Below are 18,573 nucleotides of genomic sequence, written 5' to 3'. Positions count from 1 at the left end.
CATATCATCAGGGGTCTGTAACTTTGTCATTCTGGCTAAGATGCCAGCGATATTTCTTCATCAGCAGATATTCTGCTGTACACCACGGAAGCGTGCACGCATAGATGTCAGCGGCATGCTTCACTACGGGACTCAGAGTTGATATAGCTAATACTCCTCCCCCTGGCCTCGGCAGCGCACTTCGAAACAGCCAATCACACTAGCCCACCTCATTCGTGACGCCTTACCATGTGACTCCCGGCTGTCAGCTGACATACCCGGAAGCAACATCGACAACATCAAAACGAACGCGCAGGCGCAGTGGGAGGCTGTAGGCGCATCTCCTTACTGCACATAAGCCCATTCTCATCGAGGATAGAGTATGATAATAACAAGTAGGGTAGATATTGCGGATCAGCTCAAAACCGCAACTAGACTGCCATAGATAAAGCACCTTCTCTGTGAATACATGTTGTATGGATAAATAAGCGATATTAATATCCGCCACACTTTGAAATTTAAAAGACTTCTCTTGGAAAGAACGAACCATACCTGTTAACATTGAATGGCATACTACAAGTAGCTGTGCCCAGAATTGACAACCATACACCTACTTAGAAACCCAAAATGAAAATGTATATTTAAATAAAATATTTAAATAAAACAGGTATAATTTGTTTGCTCGTTTAGACCTTCAAGCTGTACACAAGCCAGTCTATAAATCCATTGGGCCTCTTTACGCAGAATGAGGTTGTCCCAGTCCCCTCCCCGTTTTGGAGGACGTACTAGTTCAATCGCCTGAAATTTTAAACATTCTGCCCTGCCTTGATGTTTTGCATGTACATGTTTGGATATGGGAGTATCTCTCAAATGTATAACATCTCCAACATGTTCTCTAATCCGGCGCCGAAACTGCCGCACCGTTTTGCCCACATAATTCAGTGGGCATGGACATGTTATTAAATAGATCACCCCTGCTGTTTTGCAGTTCACAAAGTCTCGAATGTCATACTCGACCTTGGTGGTAACACTTTTTAATTTTTTCCCATTTTGGATAAAGTCACAAGCTTTACAACTGCCACATCTATGTGTGCCTGGTATCTGCCTATCCAGCAAAGTTCCTTTTTGTGTTATAGGGTCAAAACAGCTCTGCATCACCCTATCCCTGATGTTTTTACTTCTACGGAACGTAACTGAAGGCCATTGTGTAATCTGATCCGCCAAGTCCACATCAGCACCTAGGATACGCCAGTACCTTTTTAATATTTGCATGATCTCAGATTGTTTGGAGTCATAAGTACCTATGAGTCTCGTGACCCTTTCCTCTTTGCGTTGTCTGGGGACTAAAAGACTCTGCCTGTCTGCATCCCTCGCTCCCTCATAGGCCTTTCTGATTACCCCCTCGGGAAGCCTCTCTCCTTCAATCTATTAGTGAGGTCCTGTGCCTGTATCTCAAAATCAACCATCGAGCTACAGTTCCGGCGTACTCTCATAAATTGGCCTCTGGGGATCCCTCGTTTAAGGGGATAAGGGTGACAACTATTCCATTGTAGGAAGCTGTTAGTTGCTCTCTCCTTTCGGTGTACTTTAGTGCGTATTGTGCCTTCCTTAGTTTTCATGATCTTGAGATCTAGAAAGGATAATTCCTGATCACTGATTTCACATGTGAACCTTAGCCGTAGGTCGTTTTCATTAAGGGCTGCCACAAAGGCATTGAATTCCTCCACTGTGGAATTCCAGAGCAACAACACGTCATCAATGTATCTAATCCAGATACCTATTGATGAAGTCCACTTAGCAAATTTATCCCCAAACACTATTGTCTCTTCCCACCAGCCAAGATATAAATTTGCATAGGTGGAAGCAGTAGGACTCCCCATTGCTGTGCCACGTTGCTGGTGGAAAATGCGGTCCTCAAAAATGAATACATTCCTTTCTAACACAAAGTGTAGCAATTGCAAAACAAGCTGGTTGTGAGCCACATATTGAGTGCCTTGAGATTTTAAAAAATATTCCACTGCCTCACAGCCAAGTCCATGTGGAATAGAGGAATACAAGGCCTCCATGTCCAGGCTAGCCAAAAATGTATTTTGTTCCAGCGTGATACCATCAATTTGTTTTAAAACATCCATAGTATCACGTACATATGATGTAAGACCTAGCACAAACGGACGCAACACCTGATCTATATATGTGCTCACATTCTGGGTTAGATTGTTGATACCTGATACAATAGGTCTGCCACGTAAGGGAGGATACCCTTTGTGGATTTTAGGCAGGCTATAAAAGCATGCCATGACGGGAAATTGTGGAAACAAAAAGTTAAATTCACTAGCACTAATCAGGGAACTACTCTTTGCATCACGTAGGATGCCTAAAAGCTCCTTTTTGAACAGTGCTGTGGGATTCTCTTTTAAAATGGTATAACAGTCAGGATTGAGCAAAATGTCCTCACACATTCTCTTATAGTCTTCTCTACTCATAACCACAATGTTCCCACCCTTATCGGATGCTTTCAAAATGATATTTTGTCTTTTTTCCAAAGTGGTAAGAGCTACACGTTCAGACCAGGACAGATTGTTGTCAATAACCCTCACATCCTGACCCAAGGCCTTAATCTCATCTCCCACCAAATCAACAAACAGATCTACATTTGTGAAATCTCCCAATGGCGGTAGTTTCCTACTTTTAGTTTTTAAATTGGTAATACGTTTTACTCATATATCACTTCAGTGAATTTACAATAGTCTATACTTTGTGGGAGCACAAGTCAATATATATCGAAGAATTACAGTGAATAATGTAGTATTATTATTATAGTAATGTAGTAATGTTATACTAATGTAGTTTTATTATAGTAATGTCGTATTATTATAGTAATGTAGTATTATAGTAATGTAGTATTATAGTAATGTAGTAATGTTATAGTATTGTAGTATTATAGTAATGTAGTAATGTTATAGTAATTTAGTATTGTTATAGTAATGTAGTATTATAGTAATGTCGTATTATAGTAATGTAGTATTATTATAGCAATCCAGTATTATAGTAATGTAGTATTATTATAGCAATGCAGTATTATAGTAATGTAGTATTATTATAGCAATGTAGTATTATTATAGTAATGTAGTATTATAGTGATGTAGTAGTATTATAGCAATGTAGTATTATAGTATTGTTGTAAAGGATCTGCCAGGCACTGCGGGGTTAACTCCCAGAACTAATCAGTCAGCACCTGAGAATACATCCCTGAGACTGACTCCTGCTTCCACCATTCAGGCTGGCAGGCTTAGGAGTGGGAGAGCCTATCGTAACCTGGCCAGACTCAGCTAGCTCCCGCCCTCGGTCTATTTAAGCCTGCACTTCCTGTCCCTCGGTGCTTGTTATTGCTTTGGTTTCCTTCCTTGTGGTTCCTGGCCCAGCTACAGCTCCTGCTATTTTTGATCCTGCTCCATACCGACCCTGGCTTACCGACTACTCTTCTGCTTTTCGTTTTGTACCTCGCACACTCCTGGCTTGACTCGGCTCGTTCACCACTCTGGTTGCTCACGGTGTTGCCGTGGGCAACGGCCCCTTTTCCTTGCTTGTGTTCCTTGTATGTTTGTCGTGCACTTACTGAGCGCAGGGACCGCCGCCCAGTTGTACCCCGTCGCCTAGGGCGGGTCGTTGCAAGTAGGCAGGGACAGAGTGGCGGGTAGATTAGGGCTCACTTGTCCGTCTCCCTACCCCCTGCCGTTACATAATAACAAGCCCATACCTAGTCTATCCCTGGTCCCTGACACCACTATGGATCCCCGTGAGACCCTGGCTCAGCAAATGCAGGGTCTCTCCCTACAGGTCCAGGCCCTGGCTCAGAGGGTCAACCAGCCTGATGCTACCCTGGTAGTTCCCCGCACCGCACCTCTTGAACCCCACCTCAAGTTGCCCGACCGGTTCTCAGGGGACCGGAGGACTTTTCTCTCCTTTCGGGAGAGTTGTAGGCTTTACTTTCGTTTAAAGCCTCATTCCTCAGGTTCTGAGAGCCAGCGGGTGGGTATAATTATGTCCCGGCTCCAGGAAGGGCCCCAAGAGTGGGCCTTCTCCTTGGCTCCTGACGCCCCTGAACTTTCCTCCGTTGATTGTTTCTTTTCTGCTCTCGGACTTATTTATGACGAGACTGACAGGACTGCCTTTGCCGAGAGTCAGCTGGTGACCTTAAGTCAGGGTAAGAGACCTGTTGAGGAGTATTGCTCTGACTTTCGGAAGTGGTGCGTAGCTTCTCGGTGGAATGACCCTGCCTTAAGGTGCCAGTTTAGGTTGGGTCTGTCGAATGCCCTGAAAGACCTGCTAGTTAGCTATCCCTCTTGTGACTCCCTAGACCAGGTTATGGCTTTAGCGATACGACTTGACCGACGTCTCAGGGAACGACAACGTGAACGTTTATGTGTTTTCTCCTCCGACTCCCCCATGATGCCTCCCGAAGCTCCGTTGCTTCGTTCCTCCCTGAAAGATTCAGAGATACCTATGCAACTCGGGGCCTCCGTGTCCCCCCAACAACGTAGAGAATTCCGCAGGAAGAATGGTCTCTGTTTCTACTGTGGGGACGACAAGCATCAAGTGAACAACTGTCCTAAGCGTAAGGTTGCAGCCAGAGAACTTCCGCGTCTAAGTGATCATCGGGGAGGTCACTTGGGCGCACAGGTATTTCCCGTAAATATGAAACGTACTAAGATCTTGCTTCCCTTTCAGGTCTCTTTTGGTGGTAGGTCTGCTACCGGCAGTGCTTTCGTGGATTCAGGGTCCTCTACTAATATCATGTCTGTGGAATTTGCTATGTCCCTTGCTATGCCTCTTATTGATTTGCCTAAACCTGTCCCGGTAGTGGGTATCGACGCCACTCCTCTTGCTAATGGTTATTTTACACAGCATACCCCTGTTTTTGAACTCCTTGTTGGCTCCATGCATTTGGAGCAATGCTCTGTACTGTTGATGCAGGGATTATCGTACGATTTGGTGCTAGGTCTTCCCTGGTTGCAGTTGCATAATCCTACGTTTGACTGGAATACTGGGGAGCTAACCAAATGGGGTAATGAATGTTGTACGTCATGTTTTTCTGTTAATTCTATTTCTCCCCCTAAGGAGGCGAATACGCTACCCGAGTTTGTTCAGGACTTCGCTGATGTTTTCTCTAGGGAGGCCTCCGAAGTGTTACCTCCTCATAGAGAATACGATTGCGCTATCGAATTGGTACCAGGAGCTAAGCTTCCTAAGGGTAGGATATTTAATCTTTCTTGTCTCGAACGTGAAGCTATGAGAGTGTATATCCAGGAATCCCTGGCCAAGGGTTACATTCGTCCCTCTTCTTCTCCGGTAGGTGCTGGCTTCTTCTTCGTGGGGAAGAAGGATGGTGGTCTTAGGCCATGCATTGACTACCGTAGCCTGAATAAGGTCACGGTAAGGAACCAGTATCCCCTTCCTTTGATTCCTGATCTCTTTAATCAGGTTCAGGGGGCCCAATGGTTTTCTAAATTGGATCTACGGGGGGCGTATAACCTTATTCGCATCAAAGAGGGGGATGAGTGGAAGACTGCGTTTAACACGCCCGAAGGCCATTTCGAATACCTCGTCATGCCCTTTGGGTTGTGTAATGCCCCTGCGGTCTTCCAGAATTTCATAAATGAGATTTTGAGAAATTACCTGGGGATTTTTCTGGTAGTGTACCTTGATGACATACTGGTGTTTTCCAAGGACTGGTCCTCCCACGTGGAGCATGTCAGGAAGGTGCTCCAGGTCCTTCGGGAAAATAAACTGTTTGCCAAAACCGAAAAATGTGTGTTTGGGGTACAGGAGATTCCATTTTTGGGTCAAATCCTCACTCCTCATGAATTCCGCATGGACCCCGCCAAGGTTCAGGCTGTGGCGGAATGGGTCCAACCTGCCTCCCTGAAGGCGTTACAGTGTTTTTTGGGGTTTGCTAATTATTACAGGAGATTTATTGCTAACTTCTCGGTCATCGCTAAGCCCCTTACGGACCTCACTCGCAAAGGTGCTGATCTCCTCCACTGGCCTCCTGAGGCTGTCCAGGCTTTTGAGGTCCTTAAGAAGTGCTTTGTCTCGGCCCCGGTGCTGGTTCAGCCCAACCAAATGGAGCCATTTATCGTGGAAGTTGACGCATCTGAGGTGGGAGTGGGGGCTGTCTTGTCCCAGGGTACCAGGTCCCTCACCCATCTCCGCCCCTGTGCCTACTTCTCCAGGAAGTTTTCGCCAACTGAAAGTAACTATGATATTGGCAACCGCGAACTCTTAGCCATTAAATGGGCATTTGAAGAGTGGCGCCACTTCCTGGAGGGGGCTAGGCACCAGGTAACGGTCCTTACCGACCACAAGAATCTGGTGTTCCTAGAATCTGCCCGGAGGCTAAACCCGAGACAAGCTCGATGGGCGTTATTTTTTACCAGATTCAATTTTTTGGTTACCTATAGGGCTGGGTCTAAAAATATTAAGGCTGATGCACTGTCGCGTAGCTTCATGGCCAGCCCTCCTTCGGAGGAAGATCCTGCTTGTATTTTGCCTCCAGGTATAATCATTTCCTCGATCGATTCTGATTTAGTCTCTGAAATTGCTGCTGATCAAGGTGCAGCTCCCGGGAACCTTCCTGAGAACAAGCTGTTTGTTCCCCTGCAATTCCGGCTAAGGGTACTTAGGGAAAATCATGACTCCGCACTATCTGGCCATCCAGGCATCCTGGGTACCAAACACCTCATTACCAGAAATTATTGGTGGCCTGGGTTGCCTAAAGACGTTAAGGCCTACGTCGCCGCTTGTGAGGTTTGTGCTAGGTCCAAGACTCCCAGGTCCCGACCAGCGGGCTTACTGCGTTCGTTGCCCATTCCCCAGAGACCTTGGACACATATCTCCATGGATTTTATCACCGATTTGCCTCCATCCCAAGGCAAGTCGGTGGTGTGGGTGGTGGTGGACCGCTTCAGTAAGATGTGCCACTTTGTGCCCCTCAAGAAACTACCCAACGCCAAAACGTTGGCTACCTTGTTTGTCAAACACATCCTGCGTCTCCATGGGGTCCCTGTCAATATTGTTTCGGACAGAGGGGTACAATTTGTTTCATTGTTTTGGAGAGCCTTCTGTATGAAGTTGGGGATTGATCTGTCCTTCTCCTCTGCCTTCCATCCTGAAACCAATGGCCTAACGGAGAGGACTAATCAGTCCCTAGAACAATACTTAAGGTGTTTTGTCTCTGACTGTCAATTTGATTGGGTCTCTTTCATTCCCCTCGCCGAATTTTCCCTTAATAACCGGGTCAGTAACTCGTCTGGGGTCTCTCCTTTTTTTTGTAATTTTGGGTTTAATCCACGGTTCTCCTCCGTTTCACCTGGTAGTTCCAACAATCCTGAGGTAGAGGTCGTTCATCGGGAACTGTGCACAGTCTGGGCCCAGGTTCAGAAAAACCTAGAGGTGTCCCAGAGCGTACAAAAAACTCAGGCTGATAAAAAACGTTCTGCTAACCCCCTGTTTATGGTCGGGGATCTGGTGTGGTTGTCGTCTAGGAACTTGCGTCTCAAGGTTCCGTCCAAGAAGTTTGCTCCCCGGTTTATTGGGCCGTATAAGGTCATTGAGGTCCTCAATCCTGTCTCCTTCCGGCTGGAGTTACCCCCGTCTTTTCGGATACACGACGTGTTTCATGCCTCCCTCCTCAAACGCTGCTCCCCGTCCTTGGCTCCCTCGAGGAGACCTCCTGTTCCCATCCTCACCCCGGAGGGGGTGGAATTCGAGGTGGCCAGGATTGTGGACAGCAAGATGGTCCAAGGCTCCCTCCAGTACCTGGTCCATTGGAGAGGATACGGGCCCGAGGAGAGGACTTGGGTACCCGCCCGGGATGTTCACGCTGGGGTATTGGTCAGGAGGTTCCACCTGCGTTTCCCCAGTAAGCCAGGTCCACTTAGAAAGGGTCCGGTGGCCCCTCATAAAAGGGGGGGGTACTGTAAAGGATCTGCCAGGCACTGCGGGGTTAACTCCCAGAACTAATCAGTCAGCACCTGAGAATACATCCCTGAGACTGACTCCTGCTTCCACCATTCAGGCTGGCAGGCTTAGGAGTGGGAGAGCCTATCGTAACCTGGCCAGACTCAGCTAGCTCCCGCCCTCGGTCTATTTAAGCCTGCACTTCCTGTCCCTCGGTGCTTGTTATTGCTTTGGTTTCCTTCCTTGTGGTTCCTGGCCCAGCTACAGCTCCTGCTATTTTTGATCCTGCTCCATACCGACCCTGGCTTACCGACTACTCTTCTGCTTTTCGTTTTGTACCTCGCACACTCCTGGCTTGACTCGGCTCGTTCACCACTCTGGTTGCTCACGGTGTTGCCGTGGGCAACGGCCCCTTTTCCTTGCTTGTGTTCCTTGTATGTTTGTCGTGCACTTACTGAGCGCAGGGACCGCCGCCCAGTTGTACCCCGTCGCCTAGGGCGGGTCGTTGCAAGTAGGCAGGGACAGAGTGGCGGGTAGATTAGGGCTCACTTGTCCGTCTCCCTACCCCCTGCCGTTACAATTGTAGTATTATTATAGCAATGTAGTATTATAGTAATGTAGTATTATTAAAGCAATGCAGTATTATAGTAATGTAGTATGGTTATAGTAATGTCGTATTATTATAGTAATGTAGTATTATTAAAGCAATGCAGTATTATAGTAATGTAGTATTATAGTAATGTAGTATGATTATAGCAATGCAGTATTATAGTAATGCAGTATTATAGTAATGTAGTATTATTAAAGCAATGCAGTATTATAGTAATGTAGTATTATAGTAATGTAGTATTATTATAGCAATGCAGTATTATAGTAATGTAGTATGGTTATAGTAATGTGGTATTATTATAGTAATGTAGTATTATTATTATTATTATTATTATTATTATTATTATTATAGTAATGTAGTGTTATTATTATAGTAATGTAGTATTATTATAGTAGTTCAAATACCTAATTGCTTAACAATAATTTTGTAATGTATCAAATTTATGTAATGCGGCCCGTCAACTTCAAATTTTTTCTATATGTGGTCCACATACCCGGCCGAGTTTGAGACTGCTGGTCTAAAGTATACCAGTCATGAGGTGGCGTAAGTAAAAGTGTCCAACCTATCTAGCTAATAGCACCAATTTTATCACTCCGTGTGCGCCATTTTGATCATTTTTGTTTACGCTTTTGTTAAATATCCGTTTATTATTTAGCATAGAGGAAATTACTGACGTCGCCTGAAGTCTTTGGAGTCTCTTGAGATTCCTGTCCGGTCAGCCTGAGGTTATTACTGTCTAAGGTCATGGCGGAAGAACATAGCTTAACCTCAATACATTTTCTCGCACCCAAGCTGCTCCAGGCCGTGCATTCCTGCAGCAAGTACTTTGTATATTTTTATATTAGACCACTGACAGTGACCCAAAGTGACACTGGTAGCTTAGGGTTAAATGCCAGTGTCTTCAGAGAGTTTGTGACCCCTCCAGGACACGCAGGCCTCTCCACATTGTGTCTGAATACAGCTGAATCTGACAGCTAAGTGAGACTTGTAAGTATATAAAATGCATATTTCCCACAGAATACAGACAATCGCTGGGGTTTCTAGTAGGGGACACTTTTAGATCAACTTTTTGTTAATGGGCCCCTCTAACCAGTAGGGATTGTCCACAGCGAAGAACCATTTAAGGCCAGGATCACACACACAGTTTTGATGCAGTTTTTGGCTGGTTTTTGAGCCAAACGCAGGAGTGGACACAAAAGTGATGCATCAGTCTTTACTTAACCTAATTTTTGGATCTACTTTTGGCTTTGCTCAAAAAACTGCACCAAAAACTGCATGAAAACGTGTGGGATCCTGGCCTAAAAGATTTACCTCCGGCCACTCAGCATCTAAAGAGGAACTCCTGTGAAAAAACATTTCCCCCCCCCCCCCCCTACATTTTGTAATGTGATGAAGTGAAATGTAGAAAGGTATATTGGCTTACTGTGTTCTTTTTTTACAAGTAGCAGTTCCGTTCCGGGGCGCTGTTGGGTCATGTGATCTCCATTCTGATCAAATCCTGCAGCACCTGCTGTAGGCACCGGAGGTCGGTCTCTCAATGCATAGACTTGTACTGAGAGACTGACCTCCGGTTCACACAGTAGACGCTGTAGGTTTCAGAGAGTAAGAATGAAGATCACTTAAAAAAAATGGCGGCCCGGAATAGAGTGGCTATACGTGAAATAAAGCACTCGGTAAGCCAGCACGCCTCCCTACATTCCACTTCATTACTTACCAAAGTGCTTCTTTAACTGGTTCAGGATCGGGCTATTTTAGCCATTCAGGACCAGACACCGTTTAGCCATTTTTAGCACGCGTTAGTTAGCCCCTTAGTGACCACTAATACGCCTTTTTACGTGATTCACTACTGGGCTTTAGGCTAGGCTGACGCCTTTTCACGTCAGCCTAGTCTAAGTCCTGCACGGGTCTCCCGTGCAGGCAGGAGCCGGGGCTCTGCTGTCTGATGACAGCTGAGCTCCTGCTCCAACGCCCGCGATCGAAGTTTACTTCGATCGCGGCCGTTTAACCCGTTAAATGCCGCCGTCAATAGCGACCGCGGCATTTAACTTTGTTTACAGAGGGAGTGCGCTCCCTCTGTCACCCATCGGCGGCCCGCGAATGCAATCGCGGGTCTCCGATGGGGTGTCATGGCAGCCGGGGGACTGATAAAAGCCCCCAGGTCTGCCCTGGACATATGCCTGTTAGGACGCGCCGGAGCTATGTAGACGAAAAAATAAAAACGTTATAGCTCTTTGAATGCGACTATAGAAAAACGAATAAAATAGCTTGGTCATTAAGGCCTAAAATGGGCTGGTCACTAAGGGGTTAAATGACTATAACTTTTTCTATTTGTTGGGCTAGCGACGTGATTTTTGTGATGTTTTTTTCGTAGATAATGCAGGTTTCTTTTTTTTATCATTTTTATACACATCCTTTTTGCTATTTTAGAATTTCTAGACTCAAAGTTTGAAAATTATAGTAAAAAATATACTTTTTTATTTTTCAACTATTTTTTTCTGGTAATAATATAGTTTTAACATAAAATAGACCTTTTATTTGTGATCGTCATTTTCTACCGTAAATTTTGATATATTACATGTCTATTTGAGGGTAATTGGGTCAGGGCTAGCGTTACTACAATGATTGGCGGAGGGGGACTGTTTTTTGGGCGGTTATTTTACGTGTATTTATTATTAAAAAAAATTGCACTTTATTTTACTTATTTTTTTTTTTAAATTATTATTATAGTCTGTCCCTCAAAGGTCAGAAAAGACCTTTGGGGGACTTTATTTTTTCTTTTACACAATGCTTTTCGACAGGAACTGGGGCTACAGAGCCTGTTATAGGAGTAATCAGCCCTCTTAGGCTGGGTTCACACGTGGCGGAATTTCACTTGAATTCCGCTGCGGACACTCCGCAGCGTTAATCCGCAGCGGAGCCGTTTCTCCATTGACTTCCACTTCTATTTAGAAGTGTTCGTTTAGACGATGCGTAAAATTCCGCTGCGGAGCATAGGCTGCGGAGCGGAATTTGGTGTCCGCAGCATGCTCTGTCTGTTGCGGACCAGTGGCGGACTGGTTGCGGACTCATGGCGGAATTTCTCCATTGACTTCAATGGAGATTCTAAATTCCGCAATGAAGTCCGCAGCTGTCATGCACATGTCATGTGTGCTGCGGATGCGTCTTGCTTTTTGGACATGACATTTCTTCATTCTGGCTGGACCTATGTATTTCTAGGTCTACAGCCAGACTGAGGAAGTCAATGGGGCTCCCGTAATTACGGGAGCGTTGCTAGGAGACGTCAGTAAATAGTCACTGTCCAGGGTGCTGAAAGAGTTAAGCGATCGGCAGTAACTGTTTCTGCACCCTGGACAGTGACTACCGATCCCAATATACAGCAACCTGTAAAAAAATAGAAGTTCATACTTACCGAGAACTCCCTGCTTCTGTCTCCAGTCCGGCTTCCCAGGATGACGTTTCAGTCTAAGTGACGGCTGCAGCCAATCACAGGCTGCAGCGGTCACATGGACTGACGCGTCATCCAGAGAGGTCGGGCTGGATGCCGAAAGAGGGACGCGTCACCAAGACAACGGCCGGTAAGTATGAAAGTCGTTTACTTTCACTAGGGAAAGTGCTGTCCCTTCTTTCTATCCTGCACTGATAATAGAGAGAAGGGAAGCACTTTTCCCGCAGTCCGCAGCAGCTAGTCCGCATCAATTTACTGCACATTTTGGGCAGATCCGCAGCCGTAATCCGCAACCCGGATTAGGTGCGGCATTGATGCGGACAGTTGCGGAGGAAATCCGCCACGTGGGGGCATGCCCTAAGGGTCAGTTCACACGTTGCGTAAATACTGTGGTTTTCCCGCAACGGAATTAGTTGCAGAAAATCCGCAACAAATACAGTAGCAGCAAAGTGGATGAGATAAAACAAAACTCATCCACACGCTACATAAATTGACCAGCGGTGCGGATTTTATTACTCAGCATGTCAATTGTATTTGTGTAAACGCTGCTTAGTTGTTGCGGGTTGAATTAAATTTAATAGGGAGGTAAATTCCGCAACAAATAGCAGTTGTTACGTTTTTTTGCAACAGGTTCGCAGCGATTCCGCCGCAAAAAAACGCAACTCAGAAAAAAAATAAAATCTCATACTTAGGTCTCTTGCACACGACCATTGTGCCACTCGGGCCATTCTTGACGGCATCCGAGTGGCACCCGATAATCTTCACGGACCCATTAACGTTGACGGGTGAATCGGGTCCGTGAAAAATGGCCCGAGTCTCCGATCCGAGGAAAGATAGAACATGTCCTATCTTTCCTCAGATCACTGACGAGCACACTCGGTCGTGTGCATGAGGCGTTAGTCTGTGTTCCTCCCTCCAGCGTGGCCTCCTGGGATGACGTTTCATTGAGCGCTGTGTAGAAGAGATCAGAGAAGTTAGAAGCAGCGAAAGATGCTTCTATCCTCTCCTCAGGGTCCCCGCCAGTCACTGACCGATCGCTCGGGCAGCCAGTTAAAACCCATGCTGTAAATACACTATGGCGCAGGTTTTAAGGACCCTGACTGGCGAGCGTTTTACAGCCGGCGGTCAGTAACCGGTCATTGACATTATGTTACCCTCACTGGGAGCAGCATAATGTAGGGACAGGCATGCTGATTACAGCGGTCTGTCACTCATTTGTTTAAGTTAAGCTGTTTATGAGAACTTACCTGCAGAGCCTGGGCTTATTTTGCAACAGAATTTGGTGCCTGATTTTTGGTGCAAATTTGTCATATTGACTCTTTTTGAGACACTGTTTTGAAATCTGTCCCATTCTCTGTGGTCCAACCACCACCCGAATCTGTAGGTTCCCTGATTAAAGGGGAAACGCTTAGAAACTATTATTTCTGCGGATAGGTGATACATTTTAATCTATGGACACCCCCTTTAAAACAATGGAAGAAGTAAGGGTTTGCTAGTTGTTACTAGGAGTGTGGGCAACGTGTGGTGATATTATTGACCCATAGAGCAATCTATGATGATATTGCGGACCCTAATCTAGTGAATGTATCTATTTTTTTTTTTTTGAAATTCTTTATTTTGTTGACCCAAGAGGTCCATTTTGTAACATAAAGGGTACATAAAACAAGGCAATGTACATTTAGAATACATAATCCTAAAGCAAATGTACAAAAAAGAATAAATACATTGTTATACATCAGTGTACTGATTGAAAAAGAGAGGATAATGATAGGGGAACACGAATCTCCAAAGTGAGGCTGGAGCTGGGTTCCCAATCTAGGGAATGAAGAAAGAAGGTGAAAGCGGAAAGGAGAAGGGGGGGGGGACCCTCCACAGCATCCCATAGACAAAGGTGCTATTCCGGCTGACTAAAGGGATGCGGCTCTCAAATGATGTCTTTATAGGAGTCTGAATCCTGAAAAACTATCCATTGGGTCCAAGTTTGGCAAAACCTGGAGCTTGAGTCGTGAATAACGGATGTCAAGTCCTCCATATGCATGATGTCGTTAACCTGTGAAACCCAGAGGGATAGTGTGGGGGGAGATGGATCCTTCCACCGTAGCGGGATGCAATGACGTGCTGCCATCACTAGAAAATGAAGCAGAGAACGCTTATACTTGTTCGCTGGAATGTCGCAGTAATGAAGAAGGAAGAAGGCCGCATCCAAAGTTACACTTGTATTTGTAACTTCAATTATCACCCGTTTTATGCCTTCCCAAAATGGGGTAAGGAGGGGACATGACCAGAAGGTATGAAGGAGGGTACCAATGTCTTGCCCACATCTCCAACACATAGGGGACACTGTGGGGAAGATGTTATGTAGGCGGGCTGGGGTCCTATACCAGCGCGAGAGTAGTTTGAAGCTTGCCTCTTGGTATCTTGAACAGATGGAAGTTTTTTGAGCCATAAGGAGTATACGCTGCCCTTGTGCGGAAGAGAAGGATATCTCCAGGTCCTCTTCCCATTTTGAAATGTATGTAGGGGTGGGCATATCTGGGGGGTCCATGAGAATTTTGTAAATTGCGGACAATGTACGTCTAATCAAGTCAGAGCCTGTACAGAGGGTCTCTAGTGGAGTCTTTACCACTTGGTAGGACATAGGAGCTGAGATAGAGGTTAAAAAGTGTCGTAGTTGCAGAGAACGCCAGTGTCCCAACGGAGGGAGATCAGGAATCTGGGCCAGGTCTGCAACAGAAAGCCATTCACCGTCTGTCAAGAACCGATCTGCACGATACCATCCCGAGGATTGCCATATACGGAAAATTGGGTCCGTCAAGCTAGTGGGAAAGGATGGATTGCCCAGTATCGGAAACATAGAGGAAGGGAGTGGCAAGCAAGATGTCCTTACCGAGGGGAGAGAGCAGCACACTAGTGTTGGGCCTATAGTAGGGTGATGGTGGAGATGTCTGAGTTGGCTACGGTGTAGCCACGGAAGAGCCGATAATGGAATAGAGTAAAAACTCTGCTCCAGAGACACCCAAGACTTAAAGATCGCATGTCTGCACCAATCAACTACCCGAGCAAGATGAGATGCAATGTAGTAGGTGCGGACGTCAGGTAGTGCTAGCCCTCCCGATACCCTAGATCGACACAATAGCGTGCGTGAGAGACGTGGAGTCTTACCATTCCAAACAAACGTAATCTGAAGAGAATTGACCGTTTTAAAGAACTGCGTTGGGATGGGTTTGAAATAAATATAGTAGCCTAGGAAGTGCACTCATTTTGAAGATGGTACAACGGCCCATCCATGTAAAGGTGCCTTTGGACCATCTGGCGCAATCTGCCTTAAGTTCAGCAAGGAGTGGGGGAAAATTTAATTGAAAGAGATCTCTCAGGTCTGCTGATAAGCGAACCCTGAGATATTTCAGAGCTGTCGGAGTCCATTTAAAACTGAAAGATTGTTTCAAGGTTGCGGAAAGATGGGGTGAGAGAGAGATGTTCAGGGCCTCGGACTTAGAGAAATTAATTTTAAAATTGGATAAACTTGAAAAGCGTTGGAATTTCCGCATGAGATTAAGAAGGGAGACAGTTGGATTGGTCAGAAAAAAAAGCAGATCGTCTGCGTAAGCAGCCACCTTGTTAGCTGAGGTATTCGTTTCTAGTCCCTTCACATCAGGGTTCGCACGTATATGGCGTAAAAAGGGCTCTAGTGTCAGTATAAAGATCAAAGGTGAGAGGGGGTAGCCCTGTCTGGTGCCGTTGTGTATAGCAAATTCCTCTGAGAGAAGTCCATTTACTCGAACTCGAGCAGATGGGCATGAGTATAGTGACATTATCCAGCCCATCATATGTGATCCAAGGCCCAGACGTGAGAGGGTTTCTTCCATAAAGGTCCAGTTGACTCTATCAAACGCTTTTTCCGCGTCCGTAGATAAAAGCATAAGGGGTATATTGGAGATTTTGGCCTTGTGGATAAGATTTATGGCTCTAGTTGTATTGTCACGTGCCTCTCTACCTGCCATGAACCCTGCCTGGTCCGTATGCACAACTCCTCCAATCAATGGTGCAAGAAGATCCGCCAGAATCTTGGCAAATAATTTGATATCCGTATTGAGGAGGGATATAGGTCTGTAGCTGGCACATTGTGTAGGGTCTTTCCCAGGCTTGGGGATCACCGCGATATGAGCCCTAAGGGCATCGGGAGGGATGGGGAGGAGGCCGAGTAGGAATTAAAGGAGGCTAGGAAATATGGTCCTAGGGCCGTCAGAAACTTTTTATAATATTGGATTGTGAATCCATCTGGGCCAGGTGCCTTGCCTGTTCGGGAGTGCTTTAAAGTGTATGAGAGTTCTTGTGTAGTAAGTGGTTCTTCCAGGCTAGTAATGTTGTCTTCCGATAGGGCGGGTAGACCAGAATCTGCAATATATTTAGAGATGTTAGACCTGAATTCACGGGATGCCACAGACGGATTAGTAGAGTCCGTATTATACAGGGCAGCGTAGAAATCCCGGAATGCGGAGGCTATGTCCAACGGCAAACGAAGCCGTGTTTGTAAGGGGGACACTATAGAGGGTATATAATTCTGGGTTTATTGAGTCCGCAAGGCTCTAGCCAGGGACCTACTACTTTTGTTGCCATATTCGTAGTAGTGACGTTTACATTTAGAAAGCGTAGCCTTGGCTCGGGCCATCAATAAGGTTCGCAGTTCCACTCTTTTGCGGAGGAGGGCGATCCTACATTCCGGGTCATGGGAACGTTTATGTGAGATCTCAAGGATCTCAATTTCGGACAGCAAACGGACCGTGGCCACCGCCCGTTCTCTCTTCAGGCGGGCTCCATGTTTGATAAATATACCCCTGATCACGCATTTATGAGCCTCCCAGATAATGCGAGGATTGATGGTCTCAGTGGCATTAGTTGCGAAGTAGTCAGCTATATTGCGTTGAATATCAGCAGTAACAACTGAATCCGAAAGAAGCGTTGGGTTCAGTTTCCACTGAGATTAGCGGTATAGAGGGGAATGTAGAGAGAGGGTCAAGGTGACTAAAGCATGGTCTGAAAAGGAAATCGAGTCAATATCGGCAGAGCATATAGAATGTAGCAAGTGATGTTTGACGAAAAAAAGATCAATTCTGGAGTATTTGTCGTGCACTGCGGAGTAAAAGGAAAAGTCCCTATCTGCTGGGTGTAGGAGACGCCACGTGTCCACTAATTGGTGTTTGTGAAATGATTTCATAATGCGGCGCAGATGTGCCCTCGAGAATGATGAAGAACCTACGGAAGTGTCTAGTGTGGGATCTAGCGCTACGTTAAAGTCCCCTCCCAGAACAATGGTACCCTCCCCAAACTCCTCCAGAGCATTCAGAAAGCCAAAAAGGGCTGTGCTTTGACCGGAGTTGGGTAGGTAAAATGAGGCAAAGGTGTATACTTGAGAGTCAATAACACCTTTGATCAAGAGCATCCGTCCCAATTCATCACCGCGAGACCCCTTGAATTCCCAAGGGAGAGATCTGGAGATCAAAATGCTTGTCCCCCTGGATTTCGTGTCAGGAGAAAAACTATGATATGCATTGGGGAACCATGCGTTAGAGAGTTTGAAAGTTTTTTGCTGGCATAGGTGCGTCTCTTGGAGGAACGCCACCTGTATATGTTTGCCTTTCAGCAAATTGAAAAGTATGGATCGTTTTCCAGGGCTGTGTAACCCTTTGACATTCAATGAGCCTATTATCAGGTCCGTTTGTGTGTGTTGCGTCATATCTGCCCTAGGATGCGATGGAGGGGGAGGGGGAGGGGAAGGCGAAGGAAAGGACAAAAAGAGGACAGATAAAGATAAGAAAGAAAGAGAATGAGACGATACACAAGAAAGAGGCCCGAAGGCCGACTCCTAGAAGGTACAAAAACCTGTAAAGGAAGGTTGTTAAATTTGTGGGGACCTGGAAAACCACGGGGGGGGGGGGGAGCCCCGGACCGCAAACATAATCATCAAACAGTAAACCATTTCTTCCATCGTCTACCAATGGGGAGGTGATGGAGGCACAAACAATGATAGAACCGACGTGCATCTCTCAGCTTCTAATAGCCCGAGGTAGGTTAACCTAAAACCTGTGCTAATAGCCATGACCTCTTATGAACAACCTATAGAGTTGCAGCACCCTTCTGGATAAGTATTAAAGGCTGCTATAACCGTATATCAGACATAAATCCGTCCTCGTAGCTGTTAAGAGGATTTGAAAAATTGACATGCAACTGATGTATGCCTGGCAGACACCGCATTTTAAAATTACCGGAAATACAGACTAGAAGAATCATATGAAACTCCCCATACCCCACGTCGCAATCAGTTGTCTAATATAGTGAACCAGCAAGAGGGAGGGGATGAGGGAGGTAACAGTAGGCTAAGTGCCTCATGCGCTGCAGGTGATAACACGCCCTCTAAACATCTTCGGACACTCACCCCTTTTATGTCGGTCTATAATTGACACTTAAACTAATACGGTATAATCAGCACGCATTTCCTGAGGGCTAAGTGGAGACCCATAGCAGCCATTATATCTATACAAGAAACCTGAGTATCCTATGAAAAAGCTGGGCAAAACATTTG

Source organism: Rhinoderma darwinii, chromosome 1 (genome assembly GCF_050947455.1).
Source record: "Rhinoderma darwinii isolate aRhiDar2 chromosome 1, aRhiDar2.hap1, whole genome shotgun sequence".
Classification (NCBI taxonomy): domain Eukaryota; kingdom Metazoa; phylum Chordata; class Amphibia; order Anura; family Rhinodermatidae; genus Rhinoderma; species Rhinoderma darwinii.
Note: the sequence above shows the minus strand (reverse complement) of the source record.